This window comes from Cebus imitator, unplaced genomic scaffold, assembly GCF_001604975.1.
Source record: "Cebus imitator isolate Cc_AM_T3 unplaced genomic scaffold, Cebus_imitator-1.0 Scaffold96, whole genome shotgun sequence".
Taxonomy (NCBI): domain Eukaryota; kingdom Metazoa; phylum Chordata; class Mammalia; order Primates; family Cebidae; genus Cebus; species Cebus imitator.
In genome coordinates, this window is record NW_016107411.1 from 5,654,243 (window position 1) to 5,675,069 (window position 20,827).

General features: G+C 36.0%; 1 protein-coding gene and 1 non-coding gene across 5 annotated transcripts in view; both read left to right on the plus strand.

The window, feature by feature from the left end:
- SLC16A7 (solute carrier family 16 member 7) overlaps positions 1-20,827 on the plus strand; it is a 174,417-nt gene that overhangs the window by 29,474 nt on the left and 124,116 nt on the right. Inside the window, exon 1 of one of the 4 annotated variants that reach the window (XM_017536284.2) lies at positions 12,619-12,886. The exons of the other annotated variants lie outside the window; for them this stretch is intronic. The gene's annotated coding sequence lies outside the window, so the exon portion shown is untranslated. Of the gene's footprint in view, positions 1-12,618; positions 12,887-20,827 lie in introns of those variants that run through there. 4 annotated transcript variants of the gene reach the window in all.
- LOC119472375 lies at positions 13,377-13,517 on the plus strand. Its single transcript, XR_005201516.1, has one exon. It is a non-coding gene; the product is annotated as a U4 spliceosomal RNA (small nuclear RNA).

A 20,827-nucleotide genomic window follows, 5' to 3' on the forward strand; every position in this document is an offset into this window, starting at 1 on the left:
GGGATGCTGGTAATACTACCTGCCTCATAGTTGTAGTGAGGAATAAATGAGTCACTACTTGTGAAAAGTTCAAAATAAGAGTGATGATTTGGATATGGTAGCAACTCAAGAAATATTAAGCTATTTTCCCCCTTCACTTGATGTGACTTGTGGTCTACTTAGCTGTGGCCTTGGGTCAGGATCGTGTGGTATAATCATGTCTACATAGGAAAATGCGTTGAGCACCATTGAGAAGCAAACTGAGGGAAAGGAAGGCAGTAGCAAATATGCCTGACACACACTCAGGAAATAAAAACAGAACAACTTGTCAGTTTTGGGAAAAAATCATATAATTACCTTTATATATAAAATACTTAAAAGATTGAATTGTTACTTAAAGGAGCAGATTTTTTACAAAAATTACATTGACTGAGTTATGTGTAACATCTAAAATTTTTACTATTCTAATTTATTCTGTAGCTTTTGCTAACTCATTGTCTATGAAACACCATATTATGTGGGCAGAGCATAAAGGTGAAAAAAGGATATATTAGTAGGTACAATTACAGATTATAAAAGTAAAATCATCAGCATTTTATAGAAAATAATCTCATTTTTTTGCATAAATAATTCTAAGAAAATGTTAAGCATTTTAAGGAATAATTTTTTCTGTCCTTCTTTTAAGTGCCTGAGGTTTTTTTGTTTGCTTTTGTTTTTTAGAGAGAAGAACATATGACTTAAAAGTGATAATCTGGACCCAGCCTAATTCTCCGCAAATTAATATATCTAGTTATGTTCTGGGTTATTTTTTAGACCCTTGATAACTTGAAAATGTATAAATGAAACTACTAATGCTTTACATTTGTATGGTCCTTTACAATGAACCCAGTGCTTTCACGGATTCATCTCATAATCCAGTGAGGTGGACAATGCTATAATTCTCTCCATTTTACAGATGAGTACAACTGAGGCTCAGGCACTTTAAGTGACTCATTTACAGTCACATAGCATATAGAGTAGATCCTGACTCAAACACAGGAGTCCTGATCTTAACTCAGAATTCTTCCCACATTTTCCAGCTACCCATTGAGGTATAAAAATGAACATGTAACTATCACCATTTTAAAATACATGCCTGAGCTCCGAGTAACTCTAAGATGCAGATTTCTATTCATTTTTCCTTTAATTATTTAGCCTTTGCACTGACAGGCTCACAGCAAATGACAAATTGGTCATATTGTATAAGAAGGAAAGCAAGCCTGGTAAAAAATAAAAGGAATATAGATTGTGACTAGGACAGTTTTAATTCCTTTGCCACTGAATAAAATAGATGTAAACTTTTCATCAGAATATATAGCATGTAGGAGTTCAACATTTAGCAACAAGAGACGTTTGTAAATATTTATAAATATTATTTGATAAAGTTTTTTTCCTATACTCCAGAACATGGAGAGAGGTTGTTAAAAGTACTTGACCTTTCCTTTAAATGCAATGTGTTTAAATTAATTCATGTTATTACTTCAGTTTCACAGCTGAGTTGTCTCATAAATAAAACTTTTCCCTCATTAGAAATGAAGCTAATCTTGCAGTTCTCCACAGGACTCATATCGCTTACAATGTGCAATGCTTTATACATTGACCTGGAACCCAAGAGAGTTTATGCACAATTGGTGAATTAAACCAGAAATAATTTCCTGTGGCATTATGTCACATCCTCAACGATGAAAAAAATCTATTAATTTTTTGCACTTAATGAGAAAAATTAAATGAATTATTTCATAAGTAAAGTTTGATAGACCAGTATTTACACTTTTTTTGCTATATAAAGTACATATCAATTTCTTATGTAAACGAGGTTATCGTACAGTTATCTCTATATATGTGTGTATGTACTTGTCCTTTGATTTTTAATTATTGGTCTTTTTTTGTCTACTGTTTGTTATTAATTTATAAAGACAAGCTTTAGCCTCCTGAGGAAAGATTTTTTTACCTTTAAATAATGGCATATTTTTGCCCACAAAGCTTCAGAGGAAGTCAAATGATATGTGGAAATTTTCTCTGGATAAATTCATCATATTTACTCAGTTCCCATTTTTTATACATTTGAATATCTTTCTCCTTACCTTTGTCTCCTTCACATATTCATCTTTTTCTTTCTATTACCCAACACTATTTTTGAAACCCCTTCATTTTCTCTTTCTTACTTATTTTTTCAGTGACGTGTCTCTTCAGTTTCAGCTCAGGCCTTCTAAGCTGTTGATGTTTAGGCCTACAACTTGTTGTCCTAACTCATCCCTTTACCAGCGGTCCTGCATGACCATTGTCTACACAATGTTTTTTTATTCAGTGTGCCAGTTTTACAAGCGTATTAATTAATATCCACCCAATTTTCCATGTTGGAAACACTAGGGTCATTCTTGACATTTCTTACTATCACATGTAAATTTTCACTAAACCCTTAAGACTCTGAGTATCTCCTTGAATCCAACATCTTTCCAAGGTTGTTGCCACGGCTTTAGGTGAGATCTTTAATATCTTTCATCTCAACTATTCCATAGGTGCTCTCTTTTCTTTTTTATAATTTTTCACACTGCCCTCTAAGCAATTTTACTAAAAAACAAATTCCTCCCATGCGTAAAAACCGATATTGACCTCTATCTGTTGCTTTGATCCTTAGCTCTCTTTTTTTAATCTTAGATTATCTTACATCATACACTATCATATATTTTTAGTCTAAAGTTTTGCCCCTTCTGACCACTCACTCAGTGCTTCAAGGTCATCATATCCTACCCTCCATCAAGAATTATGTCTTTGAATACTCTGCTCTTTATATCTGAAATGACCTATCCAATCTTCTCCTCTAAGTGCTTGTCTTTTGTGACTCAATTCAATTGTCCCTTTCTGTAGGAAATTATGCTGGAGTTCCATAGGAATCATCCATTGCTTTCATAGAACTGTAAACAACCCCTCTGGTAGCTTTTAGCATATTTGCATACAATTATATGCTTATATATCTGTCTCCTGCTATGTGGTAAGGTAAAAACACATCATATTCTCTGTGTGTGTTTGTGTGTGTGTGTATGTGTGTGTGCTTGTGTGTGTTTGTATATTTTAATACAGCACCTAGTTCAGGGCCTGGCATATGAAAGGTTCTCAATTACTGACTAAATAAGTGAATCAATTAATAAATGCCCCATCTAACCCTTGAACTGAATTTTCCCATCCTTAGGATGTAGCTAGAAATAATCACTTAAGACTACATTAGATTCTCAAAAGACTTTTTTAAACATTCATTTACGTTGCTTGGAGGTCAGTTTGTTTGTCCATTTATCTTGTCAGCATGGGCTGCTGTAATAAAATATTGTAAATTGGGTAGTTTAAGATACAGTTATTACTCACAAGTCTGGATATCGGAAAGTTCAAGATCAAGGTGCTGGCCAGTTCAGTTCCTGGTGAGGGCCCTTTTCTTCTGACTTGGGGATGGCCATCTTCTTGCTGTCTTCACATGATAGACTTGGGAGAAGTCAGCAAGTTCTCTGGCCTCTTTGTAGAAGGACGTTAATCTCATTTTGAAGACCCCCCTCATCACAACCTCATCTAAACCTAATCACCTTCCAAAGGCCCCCACCTTCTAATATAAACACATTGGGATTTAGGGCTTAAAAATAGGACTTTGGGGGGAACACAAACAGTTCCTAAAATTTTTCACCAACTGTATCTATCTGTCTCAATTTCTGCCATACACAGTTGTAGAACAGTACTTGCAGAATCCAGGAATCATTCAATGCTTCCTCAAATTCATTTACAATAAAATGTCCTTCAGAAGCTATGTGCGTGACTATTAAAATGACATTATCTTCTCATATTTGTTATAAGTAATACAATGAAAGAAAATAAATTCTTTTTACAAGCAACTTTTAAATGGAAGTGGTAGACGGTATTTATAAATCCTTGCTATAAAAGCCTCCTACAATAAAGCACTTAAGAGGATGTGCCTAATAGGAATTCTTATTCTTCAGATTTTATAGTCATTGCACAATATACTGTATGACTTCCTGTGTCTAAACAAACATTTGATACCACAATTTAGCATACTTTTTTTTAACTGTGTGTACCTATTGATATTTAGCCTGTCCTTAATGAAGGACAACTCAAAGTCTACCCTTTTTAATGATGCTATCATGATGGCTCCAACTAGAAGAATCTGTTTTCTCTTGAATTTTTTCTTACTGATAGAAACATGCTTCTGAAAGTCATTGTGTATTATCTTGCCCTTTAAATTTTGTATTCATTGCATGTAAACTTGAAGAAAGACAGCATTTTAAAATCTTCTTATACTATGCAGTAGGCACAAATGGTTTATACATAGTAGTCACAAATCAACAATTGTTGAAAGGAAGAACAAAGGAGTGAGAACTGGATTAGTATTGTGGTAATTGTGATACACCCTGACTCTCCTTCTTCCTCTTAGAATGTACCACTGAAAATTTAGCAGAATGACGGCTCTCTGTTGTGGTCACTTTCCTTGGTGTGGTACATTTTCTCTTTGGGAAGTACATAGTCCTGATCTTGAGCATTATTACAGCTTAACATTAAGTTGCACGTATTGGTTCACTTGTGGAATACTCTTAAAATATGAACAGATTTTCTGTCTTTTATGGGACAAAATGTAATCCGGCACATTTTGCAAATGGTAGTAGTTAGACACAGTTGGAGGATCATGCTTTAGGAAGCACCGGCTATTTACCAGTGATATCAAAATTGACTACACAATAAACCTCTTTGAGGCTGTTTCCTCATCAGTAAAATGTGTCTGGTGAAATCTCTTTCATCAGGGTTGTTACAAGTATTGAATGAAACACATACAGAAATTACTTGGCTCACACTCACTGAGTGCTCACAACAAGTCAGCTCTCTTCTTCCAACTAATGGCTATGAGCTAAACAAGATGACTCATATTTAGCACAGAGTCAAATTACACTATGAGAAAACCTATCATAGTAGCTCTGAGACTTAACTTTTTGAAAATTATTGTGTCAGTGGAATATGTATGCATTAAATTTCTAATAGAGTTTTTTTTACACAATAACTGTTTCATAATGTTTGTAAAGTTAGAGCTTAATCTTTCCAGGTGCTAGTTAAAGTTAATCTTCCTTGATAAGATTAAATGACTAAAATCAGTGGTTTCATGGTATTCACAGAGAGAAGGCCTCCACTTTGCTTTTTGTCAAATCACATATTTAGAAACATAAAATGGAGTAGATTTGTTTCAAGGATAAATAACTGAAAAATTTGCTGCATATGTATTGTATTCTTCAAAGGAAATATTTATAGCTACATATTAACCTCTTAGGTAGTCCTAGCTTATTTTTGGTTAAAATTCAAAATTAGAAATGTTTTAGGATAGTTACGGTGTCAAGGGTGAGGTAGAGATTGATGGAAATGTGCTTTCAAGCTGCATCAATTTGGTTTCCTGAAGAGTTATACATATACTACAAGGCTCTTTCTCCAACTTTTACTAATAATTGGATATATTTTCTTTCCAAAAAGGAGCTCATAGCTCAGACAAAGACATTGGGTCTTCTGCTGGTAGAATAGGCCTTTGGGAAGAAAATAGTTTTCCTTCTGTACTTTTGCTTATAGCAGAATTCAAGTCAGTTATCTACAGAAGACAAATCTCAAACACTCTGGAGCATCAAACTTGATATAGGTGGAGATATCTGCTAGGAAAAGAACATTGGTACTGGACTTAACAAGACCTAGTAATGCACTATTAGGTTTATATAGCCTCCAGGAAATATTATGGTTCAGGTTGTCTGTTAGCTATTATTATATATGCTTGCCTCATCAGTCTATTTTTAACACATTGAGCATACAACTTGGTTTTTAAAATTTTTATTTATTTTGTTTTATTTTAAGTTACAGGGTACATGTGCAGGATGTGCAGATTTGTTACATAGGTAAACATGTGCCATGGTGGTTTGCTGCACCTATCAACCGTCACCTGGGTATTAAGGCCAGCATGCATTGGGTATTTTTCCTGTTGTTCTTTCCCACCCTGGCCCCAGTGTGTTTCCCTGTTTGTGTCCATGTGTTGTTCTCACTATTCAGCTTCCACTTATAAGTGAGAACATGTAGTGTTTGGTTTTCAGTTCTTGAGTTAGTTTGAGCGCCCTGCTTGTTTAAAGCACCATTCCACGTAGAGATGGTTGGGAGAGTAAATATTAAAGCCTGGTTCATGCCCATAAGTCGATTCAATTAGTGTGTGTGTGTTTGTGTGCATATTTGTTTGTATGTGGGAAGTGAGGTGGGGAGAATTAAATAAACAAATACATTATTGTAAGACATGCTATACAAACCATAAGACAGTAGAATCCAATTGAGAATGTTTTTGTCCTGAGAAGTGAGAGGTCCCATTTTTATGGGAAGATGTCAATTAGGAGACATCTTTAAATCTGTACCTTAAAAGTAGATGGAATGAGTAAATGACATACTAGTAGAAGGAAGATGGAACAGAAAGGAAAGGAAAGGGTAGAATTAATTTAACTTCAGTGTAGGCAATGTAAATAGGAATAAAGAAGATTAAACTTAAATGCTAGAATTTGATCTGCTTTTACTTTTATGTGCTTTTTTTTTTGAGACAGAGTCTCAGCCTGTCACCAGGCACCAAGCTGGAGTGCAGTGGTGCAATCTCGGCTCACTGCAATCCCTGCCTCCTCGGTTCAAGCAATTCTCCTGCCTCAGCCTCCCGAGTAGCTGAGACTACAGGCGCGCACCACCATGCCCAGCTAATTTTTGTATTTTTTAGTAGAGACGGGGTTTCACCATGTTGGTCAGGATGGTCTTGATCTCTTGACCTCGTGATCTGTCAGCCTCGGCCTCCCAAAGTGCTGGGATTACAGGTGTGAGCCACCACGCCCGGCCCCTACTTTTACGTGCTTTTAACGAAGTATGATTTTAGGTTTGTTACTTAAAGTGGTGCAAAAGAAAGGGAATTGAAAGTTTCTAACCCTTATGTTCTTTAGATTTTTAAAACCTGTCTGGGTTTCTCAATCCCAGCACTATTAATATTTTGGATAGGCTATTTCCTTTTATGGAGGAGGTTTAGCCGCATCCCTGGCCTTTATCCAGTTCTGGGACTAGGGTTTGGTAACGGAGGCAGCTGGGGCACAATAGCTCAGGAGGCATTCATTCTCTGTGGTTTGTAAATTTTAACTGTACTTGCACAACCTTAATGCCTCCTTAACTTGTGAGCCCTAAGCACCTTCCGTACCTCACCCTAGTCCTGGTACTACCTCTGTCCTCTAGAAGCCAGTAGCATTCTCCGAATTGTGAAAGCCACATGTTTCTAAGCATTGCCAGATATCCTCTGAGGGACAATATCGCCCCACTTAAGATGAACTGCTATCCAACTGGAATAACTCAGCATATTTATTTTATTTCTAAAATGCCAAAAGGAGCAGCCAATAGTGTGATCTTTTTTGTATTCAAAGTAGCAATTAAATACAGGTGTACTTTGGGCAGTGTATGAGTGGCTGAGACACACTTGGGAAGAAGGGATTGAAGAGAGCTGTGGAAAAAAAACTATTGTGAATTAATGGGCTGATGAGTGTTGTGTTAGGGAGAATTGGGGATTATGTGAAAGTTATCAAAAGACGAGGTATCCATTCTGCTCTTAATAATATGCCTGACTTCTAGGCCTTGGCTGCATTGAAGAATAATAATTCTGATGTTCATCTGGGAGTGGATATGACAAGATTTTGAATTATATTTTTCAGATCCTTGTGAAAATGCTTCAAAAATCTGCCATGTGCTTGTACTTTATTTTCATTACACAAAATTAGGCAGTCTTCTTGGTTAAGGCTTCTTTGTGCTATTTGTATTTGCTAATATCATTTCTACCCACTGTACTCTATTTTATTTTCTACCCACTGTACTCTGTTTTATTTTCTTGGGTTTTGAGGGAAGCTATGATACTTGGGAAACTGCAATTTGTGCAGTGTAGCTGCCAAAATCACAGATACATCAAAGACTAATGGACTACTAATCATATCAGTTCATATGAGATCACAAAGCCGCTTTGTATTGTATGTGATCTACGGTTGTATAAGAGAGATATTGTTACTTAACGTTTAGCAATAGAGTTCAGTCTCTACAGTTCAAGGTGTTTCACATTCAGTGATGTGACACCCAGCATGGTGTTTCATTTTTTTGCCACACTTACTACAAAAGTTGACAAATGATAATAACAACAAATTAAATCATTCAGCTTAATAGCTCACTGTATTAGTCTGTTTTTATACTGCTATAAAGAACTACCAGAGACTAATTTATGAAGTAATGTATGAAGAAAAGAGATTTAATTGACTCACAGTTTTGCATGAATAGGGAGGCCCCAGGAAAATTACAGTCAAGGTGGAAGGTGAAGGGGAAGCAAGCCTCGCCTTACATGTTGGCAGGAGAGAGAGTTGGGGGAAGTGCCACACTTTTAAACCATCAGACCTCCTGAAAACTCACTTACTATCATGAGAACAGCATCAGGGAAACCTCACTGTGATTCACCAACTCCCTCCCTCAACAAGTGGGGATTACAATTGGAGATGAGATTTGGGTGGGGACACAGAGCCAAACTATATCACTCACTAACTTCTGGAGGCATTATGATGTATATTTTATTTGCACTTAATCCTTAGTAACCCTAAGTGATGGTTAATAACATTATCCCTGTTTTATGGATATGGAAACTAAAACAATCTGGTTCATTATCTTGTCCATAATCACATGGTTAGGATCACTTGATTCCAAATCTGCTAACTCTAGAGTCCTTGTTCTTAAATACTACTTCAGATCTGCCTGTAGATGGCCTTGTGGATTGTGCAGAGTACTTCCAGGTGGTAGCGCCATGCACACTGTGTACATTATGAGCACACTGAGATTATACTGGTAGGTACACAATAAGTGCCAGATGAATTCCACTGCTTTTAAGTGTTGTTTATTTTGGTAAAGGAAAAACTTATTCAATAATGCTTGTTAAAGCTTGGTAACAGTGACTTTATTCAATATCATCACCATAGATATGGGAAACCATTGCAACCATATGTTAGAGTTGGGGAGACAGATTGGGCTCGACTCTGAATACGGCGTGGGCAAGTGAGAATTCATAGCCAAGGAGCAGGGTAGGGGTTATTAGGTGGAAAATTACTAAGAGGAAACTTTGGGGATAAGGGGAATTTCAGCCAAACCAACCTTAACAAGATTCTTACTAAAGATACGCCAAGGTGATCAGATATCACCTGAGGGATGGTGGAGGGTGGAAGAACCTGATTAGCTACTCCGGGCAACCCTATATCAAAGGAGTACAGTTCTTGCTAAAGCGACTTAGCAGGGGTCTTCGCTAGAACTGGATTATACAAGAATGTGCACAGATGGGCCTAGGAGAAAGTTTAAGAGTCTGACTAAAGTTTGGCCAAGTAGAGAATTTTTGTCAATTAAAACAATTTATCTTGAATGCTCTACAGTGGTAAATAGAAAAGTGGGCAGTGATTTATTTCTTTTGTTTTTCCTGCAAGGATATTCCTAGATATAAATTATATTTGAAAAAAGAATGGGAGGATGGAATTCAGCGAAATGTTGTTTCTTGCCTATTATGGTTTCCACATTCTAGTTCAGCTTATGCAATTGAGAATGCAACTACCCCTTTAGAATAGTCTTTCATCTAGTGTTAGTGAAAATTGTATAATGCCACCACAGTTCTCTTTTCTGAGGCCTAAGGCTAGAATATTCTCTCCCCATTATTTATTATTGTCATGCAGCCATTAGCTTTTGCCATTAGAAACTATACTTATACTAAAGGTGTTACAGCTGGATGTATGTGCTCCAAATTCTCATTACATGCTGCTGACCTTTCCCTATAAATCTCCGCTTGGAGTTATCAGCTTTCTACTTCTTGGCCCTAATTGGAAAGTTCTCTGCTATATCCAGGTACAAAATGTGCTATTGGAGCTTGAATTTCTGCCCCTTATTAATATTGATTGCCTTATTGACTTATTTCCTCAATTCTCTTTCCATTGGAAAGCTAGCTGAAACAAATTCCTCAGTTTTATATACAAAGTGAGCTTATGATAGAACATATTACAAATCATGCAATGCAATAAATGAGGACACAATCTAATGCTTTTGCCATTAGAATATTAAAATGTCCTTTACTAATTACTTGAACACCTTTTATTTCTACTTAATAAGCTAGAAACAAATTCATTAATTTTTCAGCAGTTTGAAACTCATTTTATCTGTTTGAAAATCCAAGTATCACTTATACAATAGTATTTTCTATGAAGGTTTGGTAAGGAGTTACGTTGTAATTTCCTAAAACCTGTCTATACTTCAGATGGATTCTATTTTGACAAGACTCCTGTGTAGTCCAGAGGTGGCAGAGGGGATATTTCTGACTTGATTTATCTGTCCATCAAAAAAAAAAAAATGTCCTCTTCTTCAGAGCAAGGTAGAGTACATACTGCACTTAAAACTCTTAAACACTCAAAACTGCCTGTTCTTTGTTGTTTATGTATGTTAATAATGACATGCCAGAAATCAGTATTCAGAGTCATCTTAAGTGCATACTTAGAAGTATTTGTGCTTTAGTACATATTTAAATATTTAAACAGTTATTTCACCAAATTCTATTTCTATTAAATGCACTTACTTAAAAAAACTGTGTAGAATATGCTGAATGTGAATTTCTTTTTTCTTACATTTTTATTTATTTTTTTCTATTAGAAACTGACTAACCAATCTTCAAATAAAGGAAACTGAAGCTTCATGAACTCATGAGATAAAATGATCAAAACTATGTAGGTTCTAAATTAATACCTTTTTACACTTATGATATTTTGAAGAAATTGAATAAGAACTCTTTCTGCTTCCCTCAGATGAACTTATTTTTCCCAGCATTAATGTCAAGAAACAATCAGAGGAAAACATTAATGTAGAAAATTTTTATCATTGAAAATTGAAGTTAAATTATCATTCTCTTTTTGTAATGTATGGAACAAAAGTATTTTAGGTCTTTTCTGATTAAGTTATTCTGTAGAATGTTCAGGAAACATACTTTTTTTACATTTAATGACAAAAATATACGCACAAAATAAGAAGTTATTTATTTATTTATTTATTTAGAGACAGGGTCTCACTCTGTTGCCCAGGTTGGAGTGCAATGGCACAATCACGGCTCACTGCAGCCTTGACTATTCAGACTCAAGCAGTCCTCTCCCTTAGCCTCCCAAGCAGCTGGGACTACAGGTGTGCACCACCACGCCTGACTAATATTTTTTAGAATAGAAATTTATTATCAGATATTGCAACTTCAGAATTATAAGGGTGCTGGGCAAATGCAACTGGAGAAACAATAAGTAGCACATACATTTGAATATATATGATGAATTTGATTACATGACTTTAAGATTACAAATTCCAGTGTTATACCATTTTTATGTAGTGCTGGACACTCTGTGATAATCCAGATGCTAATCCTTAAGCCTATCAACTTGACATGTTATTTTTAATATAGTATGTAGATTGTGAGAAAATAATTCCTGATTTCCTGTAACTTAGAAAATTATGTTTTTATTTCCATTATGGGCCTGTAGAAGTCAAATACCTCTGACCTTTTAGCTCATTTCTTTAAACAGAAAATGGTTAAGAATAGTCAGCTTCCACTCTTTGATTATTAAAAAAGAAACTGTCACCATGTCACATGATTCAAATGTAAATCTAGCTTTCTATTCTGGCTTAGTAGAAAGATGATCTTTGCTTTAGCCTCTGACTGCGTTTGGTAAAAGAAGCAGTCCCTTTGCTGCTCCTTTCCTGTGCACATTGAAAGGGAAGAAAGAAACCTGTCACAAATATTTAAATGTTTAAAAAGCACATGCATTTAGGATACCACAAAGTGTTATTCTCAAATCTGTCTTGTGCTGTCTCCATGCCCAGAGCTCAAAAGAAACTAGTAAAATGCATTTTTGGACAAAAGGATTTTTTCTGTCAAATGTTTTAAATCTAATAATATGATGTTTTACAGTGACCAGTCATTTTCACCTCTGTCTCCTAGTGGCCTCCTGCTCATTCTGCTCATTTATCATTCTCTTCCTGTTTTGGCATTCACCTTTGTAGGGGTAGAAAGGTGTGAGACCTTTTTTCATACATCAATCAGAGGCATTAGACTTACATAATAGGTTAACACTCCAATAGCCAGAGACAAGTTAATGAGAAAAGCATGACAAATTTATTTAATCAAAGTTTTATGTGACATGGAAGCCTTCAGAAATGAAGACCCAAAGGCCCAGGTAAAACTGTCTACTTTATGTTTAGGTTCTCCTGTAATTTGACTGTGTTCTCCAAAGTTCATGCGTTGAAAACTTAGTTCCCAAGGCAACAGTGCTTAGAGATGGAGCCTTATGAGGTGATTAGGTCATAAGGGCTCTGCCTCCGTGAGTGGATTAATGTCCTTATCATGTGAGTTGATAATTGATTGCAGAAGTTGGCTTGCTGTGAAAGCAAGTTTGGTTCCCTCTTGCTCTTTCATGCTCTTTTGCTTTTCTGACTTCTGCCATGAAATGATACAGCAGGAAGGACTTCTCCAGATGCCAGTATCATGCTCTTGGACTTCCCATTCCCAGAACAGTGAGCCAGATAAACTTCTATTGCTTAGAAATTACCCCAGTTTGTGGTTTTATGTAATAGCAGTACAAAATGGGTTAAAACCTGTTCGATAAAGAATAGACAGCTGTGTTGAAATATAATTAGATAAAAGTATGGATATAATGTAGTGGCAATGGGCTGAAGGAGGAAAACCCAGCAAAATCTGTCTGTTCGATTCTTCTTGGACTCTTTATGTAGCATTCTTTTTTTCCAGGTAAGATCTTTCTGGAATAAGAATCTTCAAGAAAGAAGGGAGGCAGGGACTTTCTAGATTTTATGGCTTTCTTTGGAGAAGAGGGGTTCTAGTTTCGATGATTCACTTGTGGAAAGAGGAATTCTGATTTCTGTGACTCATTTCATGGGATAAAGGGTAAGAGACATGAGGGAACAAGAGGTTCAGAGAGAGCTTGCTTCCAGTGCCTTCCAGCCTGCATTAGTTCAATGTATTCAGCATGCTAAAGCTCCATACTTTGCAATGTTATCTTCTGAATCCCAACACCTATAATTAGAAATGTGTCCTATTTTCTTGGTCATTGCAATTTTTTTGGTTGCTATTACTTTCCAATCGTGTTTTTATTTTATGTAAAATATAATTCTAGACAAAGGAATAATTTTTAAAATGAAGCTTTTAGTAATATTCCTTCCTGTTACATTCAAATTGCTTATTTTTTTTCTGAAAAACAACAACAAAAAAAGACCATGTAGGCTTTGTGCAGTGTCAGTATCATAGCCAATGAGGTTTATCTGAGGGGCGATTATTGCTAATTGAAAACTTTTCCCAATACCCCATCATGACAACTTGAAATATAGTCGGCATTGGCAATTTTTGACAATCTCTATGGAAATTGAATTATGTATTTTAAAAAAAGACTGTAATTCGAGTGCTAAGCTACTTGAAAGTAGATATCATTTTCATACTTGCATTGAACTATGAGATATTCCTATTTTAGAAATGAAGAAAGTTTGATTTTTAGAGGTTAACTAAATTTTCCAAATTCACTCAGTTCATTAGTGATTGATCCAAGAAAACAGACCTGACTTGTAACATCTTAAATATTCTGCAAGTAATTCTTATATCTCTGAGAATTTAAACATTTTCAAAATACTTTCTCCAGTCTATTGTAATTTTTAAAATGTCTTACATAATAATATTCTGGAAAAAGGTTTTTATAGGTTTCTATCAGAAGAGACTAAAATCTCTGTTAGCTATTTTAGCCTATGATTAATACAGGAAACATGATACTAAGAACTTATATGAATATCAAATTATAAGAAGAGTTTATGTATTTTCATCTATCCTGATGGGTTATTACACCTTTAATATTAACATGTGAGTTGTATTGTATCATGGTAGTTGAACCTGATTTGAGCCAGAATAGTTAATTCTTAAACATTAAGTTCTAATTTAATAGCTTGCCACTCCTATTCAGTTTTTATTTTTCGTTGGGAGATATCAACTCAGTAATACATACATGAGCAAACTGTAATTTTTTTGGGTGATGGGCTTTAGACTTGAATAACTCTTTAGAACTGCATTGATTATGTTTTTTTTTTTTTTTTTTCAACTCTATAGGAAAGTCTTCTGCCAGAGATTATGTTTTTCAAAGTTTTTTTTTTTTTAGCAATTTCAACACCTGTTTCAGGAGTTGAGAGGTAATTTTTCTTAACACTCTTGTAATTGTTAACATAATTCTTTGGCTTTATCCTTCTCTATTCTGAAAATCATTTTTTAGTTTACTTCATCAATTTTATTTGATACAAAACAGTGCATTGTTTTTCACTTTTCTTATTCCTCCCCTTATAATGTTTTTACAGGTATTACTGTTTATAAGCAACAAAACAAACACAAAAGCAACATAAAACTCTTCATAACAATGAGGGAGTTGGCTGGGCACGATGGCTTACGCCTGTAATCCCAGCACTTTGGTAGGCCAAGGCGGGTAGATCACAAGATCAGGAGTTCAAGACCAGCCTGGCCAATATGGTGAAACCCTGTCTCTACTAAAAGTACAAAACTTAGCTGGGCGTGGTGGCGTGCACCTGTAGTCCCAGCTACTAGGGAGGCTGAGGTAGAAGAATCGCTTGAACCTGGGAGGCAAAGATTGCAGTGAGCTCAGAACACGCCACTGCACTCCAGCCTGGACAACAGAGCGAGACTCTGTCTTAAACAAGCAAACAAAATCAATGAGGGAGTTGAAGTCATGCTGTAAAACCAAGGGATTAAAAGAGAAAAGAAAACCACTGTTTCTTTTTTGTTGTTGTTCTCGAGACCGGATTTCACTCTGTTGCCCAGGTTAGAGTAGAGTGGTGCAATCAAAGCTCACTGCAGTCTCTGACTCCTGGGCTCAAGCTATACTCCCTCCTCAGCCTCCCGAGTAGCTGGGACCACAGATGCAAGCAAACATACCTGGCCAATTTTTTTCTATCTTTTGTAGGGATGGGGGTCTCACAATATTGCCGAGGCTAGTCTCAATTCCTGGGCTCAAGTGATTCTCCCAACTTGGCCTCTCAAAGTGCTGGGATTACAGGCATGAGCCAGCATACCTGGCCAACTACTGTTTATCTACATACACATACACAACCCTTCTGACACCAAATATGTGATAATTTTTCCCTTGCCAACCATGCTCCAATTTTATCTCATTAAACTGAGTGTCCTACAATTTAACTCAATTCTTACACTCATGACCCAGAGTTAGTGCAGACTCCACAGGTTAAGGGCTCTGTCTCACAACACATTTCTATACTTCAGATGTCAATCACATGTAGTATGTCCCCAAATTACCCACATCTTCTGTCCAACATGGCCACAAACTGGGGATTCCAACTCCTTCCTCAGGTTCAGAAAGTGTTAGAACAGCTCACAGAGCTCAGGGGAACATTTTCTTATAGTTACCAGCTTATTATAAAGAATATAACACAGAAATAGTCACCTGGAAGAGATGCCCAGGACACGGCATGGGTGGGAGTACACAGCTCCATGTTCCTTCAAGGCATGCCACCTCCCCAGTACTTGCAGCAGCATTAACAGTTGTAACTATTTCTCAGCCACATGCCAAATCTAAATGATCATAAGGAAACGCAGGAATGTTGCTAGAAACAAAGAAGACATTGGACTTACACAATTAGTAAGCAGAACAAAAGGGAATTTGCAGTTTTCTCTTATGCTTCTAATATTTGACTTTTGGGGGACATTTCATGATTAGAACTTATGTGTCTTATTTAAATTTTGGTGAATGTTCCTGTTTTATCATTTGAAATTAATTCTTGTGTTAACTTGAAATTTTTGCCCCCTCAGAGGAAATATAATTTAGAATTTTACTTTTCCAAGCATTAGGATTGTTATTTTTGGTAGCTATGAGAAATTAAATACCTGATATTCTGAAAAAAAAAAGTAGTGCTTTTCTTAAAATAGTCTTGAATTCCATCTACCAAGATAACAAGAAGATCCATGCCACCATTGACTACTAAAACCATTTATTATCCCAAGTGTTTCCAATTGTGTAGGATATTTTTTTCAATGACTTTTTCCTTTTTTAACCATTTGATTGACAGATACAATGGAAGTTGTTCACAGCCCCTATCGAAAACAAGTGTTGCCATGTATTAACAACTGAAAATACTCACCTTTCATCTTGGGAACCTGATAAAGAGTTCAGTATTCTAAATGTATTTTCCAAAACTTTTAAAAAAAGAAAATATTTTCGTGTTTTGCTAAAGTTCCCTTAGCTGGGACTACAGGGGCATGCCACCACGCCCTGCCAGTGTTTTTGTATTTTTAGTAGAGACAGAGTCTTAGCTAGGGTGGTCTCCATCTCTTGACCTTGTGATCCACCTGTCTTGGCCTCCCAGAGTGCTGGGATCACAGGCGTGAGCCACCGCACTTGGCCTTATATAGGTTTTTTTTTTTTCTTTGAGATGGAATCTCACTCCGTCACCAGGCTGTAGTGCAGTGGCGTGATCTCAGCTCACTGCAACCTCTGCCTCCTGGGTTCAAAAGATTCTCCTGTCTTCGCCTCCTTAGTAGCTGAGACTACAGGTGCACGCCACCATGCCCAGCTAATTTTTTGTAGTTTTAGTACAGACAGCGTTTCACCATGTTGGCCAGGATAGTCTTGATCTCTTGACCTCCTGATCCGCCCGCCTTGGCCTCCAGAAGTGCGGGATTACAGATATGAGCCACCACTCCGGCCATATAGGTTTTTATTTTTTTATTTTTAGAAGAACTGCTTGTATGAAAAATGACTTATGTGGGCAAATTGAATCCCTAAAAAGGTTTCTAGTTGGACAAAACATTGAAGGCAACATTTGTATAAAAAAATAAAAAAAGTTATGTATATATATTTATACATATATACATAAATATTATTTGAATAATCTTATTTAACTGTTTAAGCTTTATCTGTAAATTGGAAACGTGATAGCTGCCAGGAAATGGTGTAGTGAGAAATGGACAAAATAGCACATACAAAGTGGTTACCTAGGTAAATCTCTATCCTGTCACCAACTCTTCCAGTCCAGAGACTTCCTTGGTCACACAAGCTAAAGAACCCATTTCCACCACATCTTATTCTTATAATCCTTTTTAAATTTAATTGATACAAGGCGATCTTTTTAATGTGTTTTTATTCCTACTGGAGACGTTGTGCATCCATTTGCTGCCAAATTCTCCAGAGTCTGTTCTTATACATGGCAGGCGTTCCTTTATTCATTCATTCAAAAACCATTCTTAGAACTGACTTCACTTTTGATGGGGTTACTCTGCTGAACAAAAAGTGAAGTTTCTTCCTTGATAGGGTATAAAAATATTTATAAGCCAATACTTTTTTGATGGGTACAAATATATACAATAATTGTGCAATAGTTTCTAGGGCTATTTTGTTTTAAGCCATCGGCATAGAAACAAAATTAGTCTGTTGTACAAAACATTGCCTTTGTAACTTTCCTAATATTTACAATAAAGGGACTCACTTTCCTTGGATATTTCTAAGTTGGGGAGAGTTGCTTAACTTTATTGGATGTCACAGTTTCTTACTTTTTCCATTTGTGAAAGAAGGGAGCCAGTTTGATTCTCTTCTACAATCTAGGACTTAACGAACCATTATTCATTGCACTTTTCAATGTGTGTCGCTTTCTTGTTACAGAATATGGGCTTTTCCTAGATGTCATTAGTAAGGCAGTTTAGAGTGTGTCCTTGCTGGGAAGATGTACAGTAGTGGTAATAATTCACCATTTTGGAATATCAAAACTGCATCCATGTGCCCTGAAACACTGAACAGCATCTAGCAAACCCTATGTTTCCTAATATTGCCTTATCTAGTGTTACAGAAATAAATGTATTTATTTTAAAATTATAATGCTGATTTATTTTAATTTAAACGAAATCTAAATTAAGTCCTTTCTTATACATTTACATTCTGGAGACAAAGTTTGAGAACTGCATTGATGATCTAACAAGCATTAGATCATCAAATTCAATTCTAAAATGAATTTGCTCTGTTAGCATTTCCTGTACAGTATGTTTCCAAGCTTCATTTTGACCCTCATTCTTGGAATTCCTTACCTGTAGTCCTTTTAGCCCATTGATTCCTCTTTATCCTTTAAGAATTATTCTATCCATTCTTTTTTTCTGGAACCTATTTCTGGCCTTCATTCACCACAGGGTGATTAGATATTCTCTCTTTGTGTTTCCATAAAATCATGCACATGTTTACTTTGCTTACCATATTTTTCCATAATTACCTGTTTCTTCATTTGCATCTCCTATTAGGTTGTGACCTTTTTGATACTAATGATTTTATGTGTTAATCCTTATAACTCTAAAGCATAACACAGTACCTGTCTTATAGATGGTGCACAGTAAATGTACATTGCATTAGTGGATGAATAAAAGTTAATAATCAAGATGGTTATGACTCTTCATGCAGAGGATAGAGCATCAATGGAGGTATAGTCCGAAAGGGAGAGCACAATTCAGTGATTATGATTTTTTCCACTGTGATAGTATTCTAAGTTATAGAATGTATGAGCAATAATGAAATAAAAATTGACTGAAGAAGAACATACAATCTAGACTAGAGAATTGACTAACCATGAATTAAGATTGCCTTTATGGAGTTCAATTGAGATAGATTCCATAATTGTTGTGAAGAATTTGGAAATTAAGTAAAGAATTCTGAAATTTAGTTGAAAGTAGCTTGTTGGAAAACCTTATGATAATTGGGAATACAGGCACAAAGGATGTTGGAAAGTTTATTTTAGTGCTATAAATTATTGATGAGTTATCACTGCCAGCATATCCTCAGAATACCTTTATGTTGTCAAATTTTAAAAGCACTTGGATAATTTAGATTAATGTAATTCACTTAGATTCTGCATAAAATATTAGTAAATGATATTGATTACTTGATTTAGACTTTACTTTCTGCCATGGACTATGCTGTATACTTTCATATCCATTAACTTTAATACTTACTCCGGTGTAATTATTCACATTTTACAGATGAGGAAACCGAGGGTAAGAAAGCTCAATCCAGTTGTCTTTGATAACAGAACTAATTGAAAATCTGTACTTATACTGCTCTGCACTATGACCCCAAGAGTCTCTAATATACTTATATGTTTTGTGCTCAGATTCAAAGTGGCAAGCATAAATGTCTATAAATCTAGTTGTCTCTTAGGTGGTCATTCATTCATTCATTCAATCATCAAACATTTACTGGCCCTCTAGCCACTGCTAGGTGCTGCATATGTAACACACCCATAAACCCTCATGGAAGTTACAGTGGAAGAGACTGGCATTAGAAATATAAACAAGGCTGGACACGGTGGCTGAGACCTTTAATCCCAGCACTTTTGGAGGCCCAGGAGGGCGGATCATGAGATCACAAGTTCAAAACCAGCCTGGACAAAATAGTGAAACCTGTCTCTACTATAAATACAAAAAAATTAGCCAGGTGTGGTGGTGGGCCCCTGTAATCACAGCTACTTGGGAGGTGGAGGCAGGAGAATTGCTTAAACCTCGGAGGCAGAGATTGCAGTGAGCCAAAATCATGCCACTGCACTCCAGCCTAGATGAGTCAGTGTGAGACTCCGACCCAAAAAAAAAAAAAAAAAAAAAAAAAAAAAAAAAAAATATATATATATATATATAAACAAACTGTATAATGACAATTTTTGATAAATGCTATGAAGAAAACTGGAGTGCCTTTTATTAAGTAGATTACAGAGCAGGCTTCTTATGTACCTACTTCCCTGTGGACAAATATAATTAGATTGACAATGTAGCTTACTTTAATTCAAGAAGATACTTAAATAGCTTTAGATAAGTGGTACCACACCAATGTAATCAAGCTGAACAGAACAGTTTGAAATCATTGGACTTCTAGCAGCCTTTTCACAGCACAGAGGGAATTTTGGCAAACTGGTATTCTTGAAGAAAATTGTGGTGGTACACTTCAACAGGTTCTGAAAATTTACCAAATGTCACATCTGTATTTCAGTTTTGGAGAGTGACTTTGAAACTACTTCAACAATGACCTACATCGCTTCACAATAGAGCATGATTGTCCATTGAGATAACTCTTAGGTTGCCCTTTAAAAAGCAGTATGTGTCCTGCTGCAACTCTGAGCATATGGTAGATTTTGAATTGGAAATATGGATACAGAGTTTGATAAGTTTGAACATTTGGCTTGAGATATTGATAACATTTGGCATAAAGTCAAAATAGTAGTATTTCAGGATAATTTATTTCATTCAGAACTTAATAAAGCTAGGTGGTCAACATAAATAAAAAACAAAAATAATACAAACAAAGCAAAGCAAAACAATGTGAAACTTTGCTGGATGCTAATGACAGACTAGACCCTGGCTTTACTGCACATCAAAAGTTATAAAGTCTTGGCTGAGCACGATGGCTCATGCTTGTAATCCCAGAACTTTGGGAGGCTGAGGTAAGTGGATTACTTGATGGAGTTTGAGACCAGCCTGGTCAACATGGTGAAATCACCTCTACTAAAAATACAAAAATTAGCCCAGTATTGTGGCACATGCCCATAATCCCAGCTACTTGGGAGGCTGAGGCACAAGAATCGCCTGAGCCTGGGTGGTAGAAGCTGCATTAAGCCAAGAAAATGCACTCCAGCAGCTGGGCAC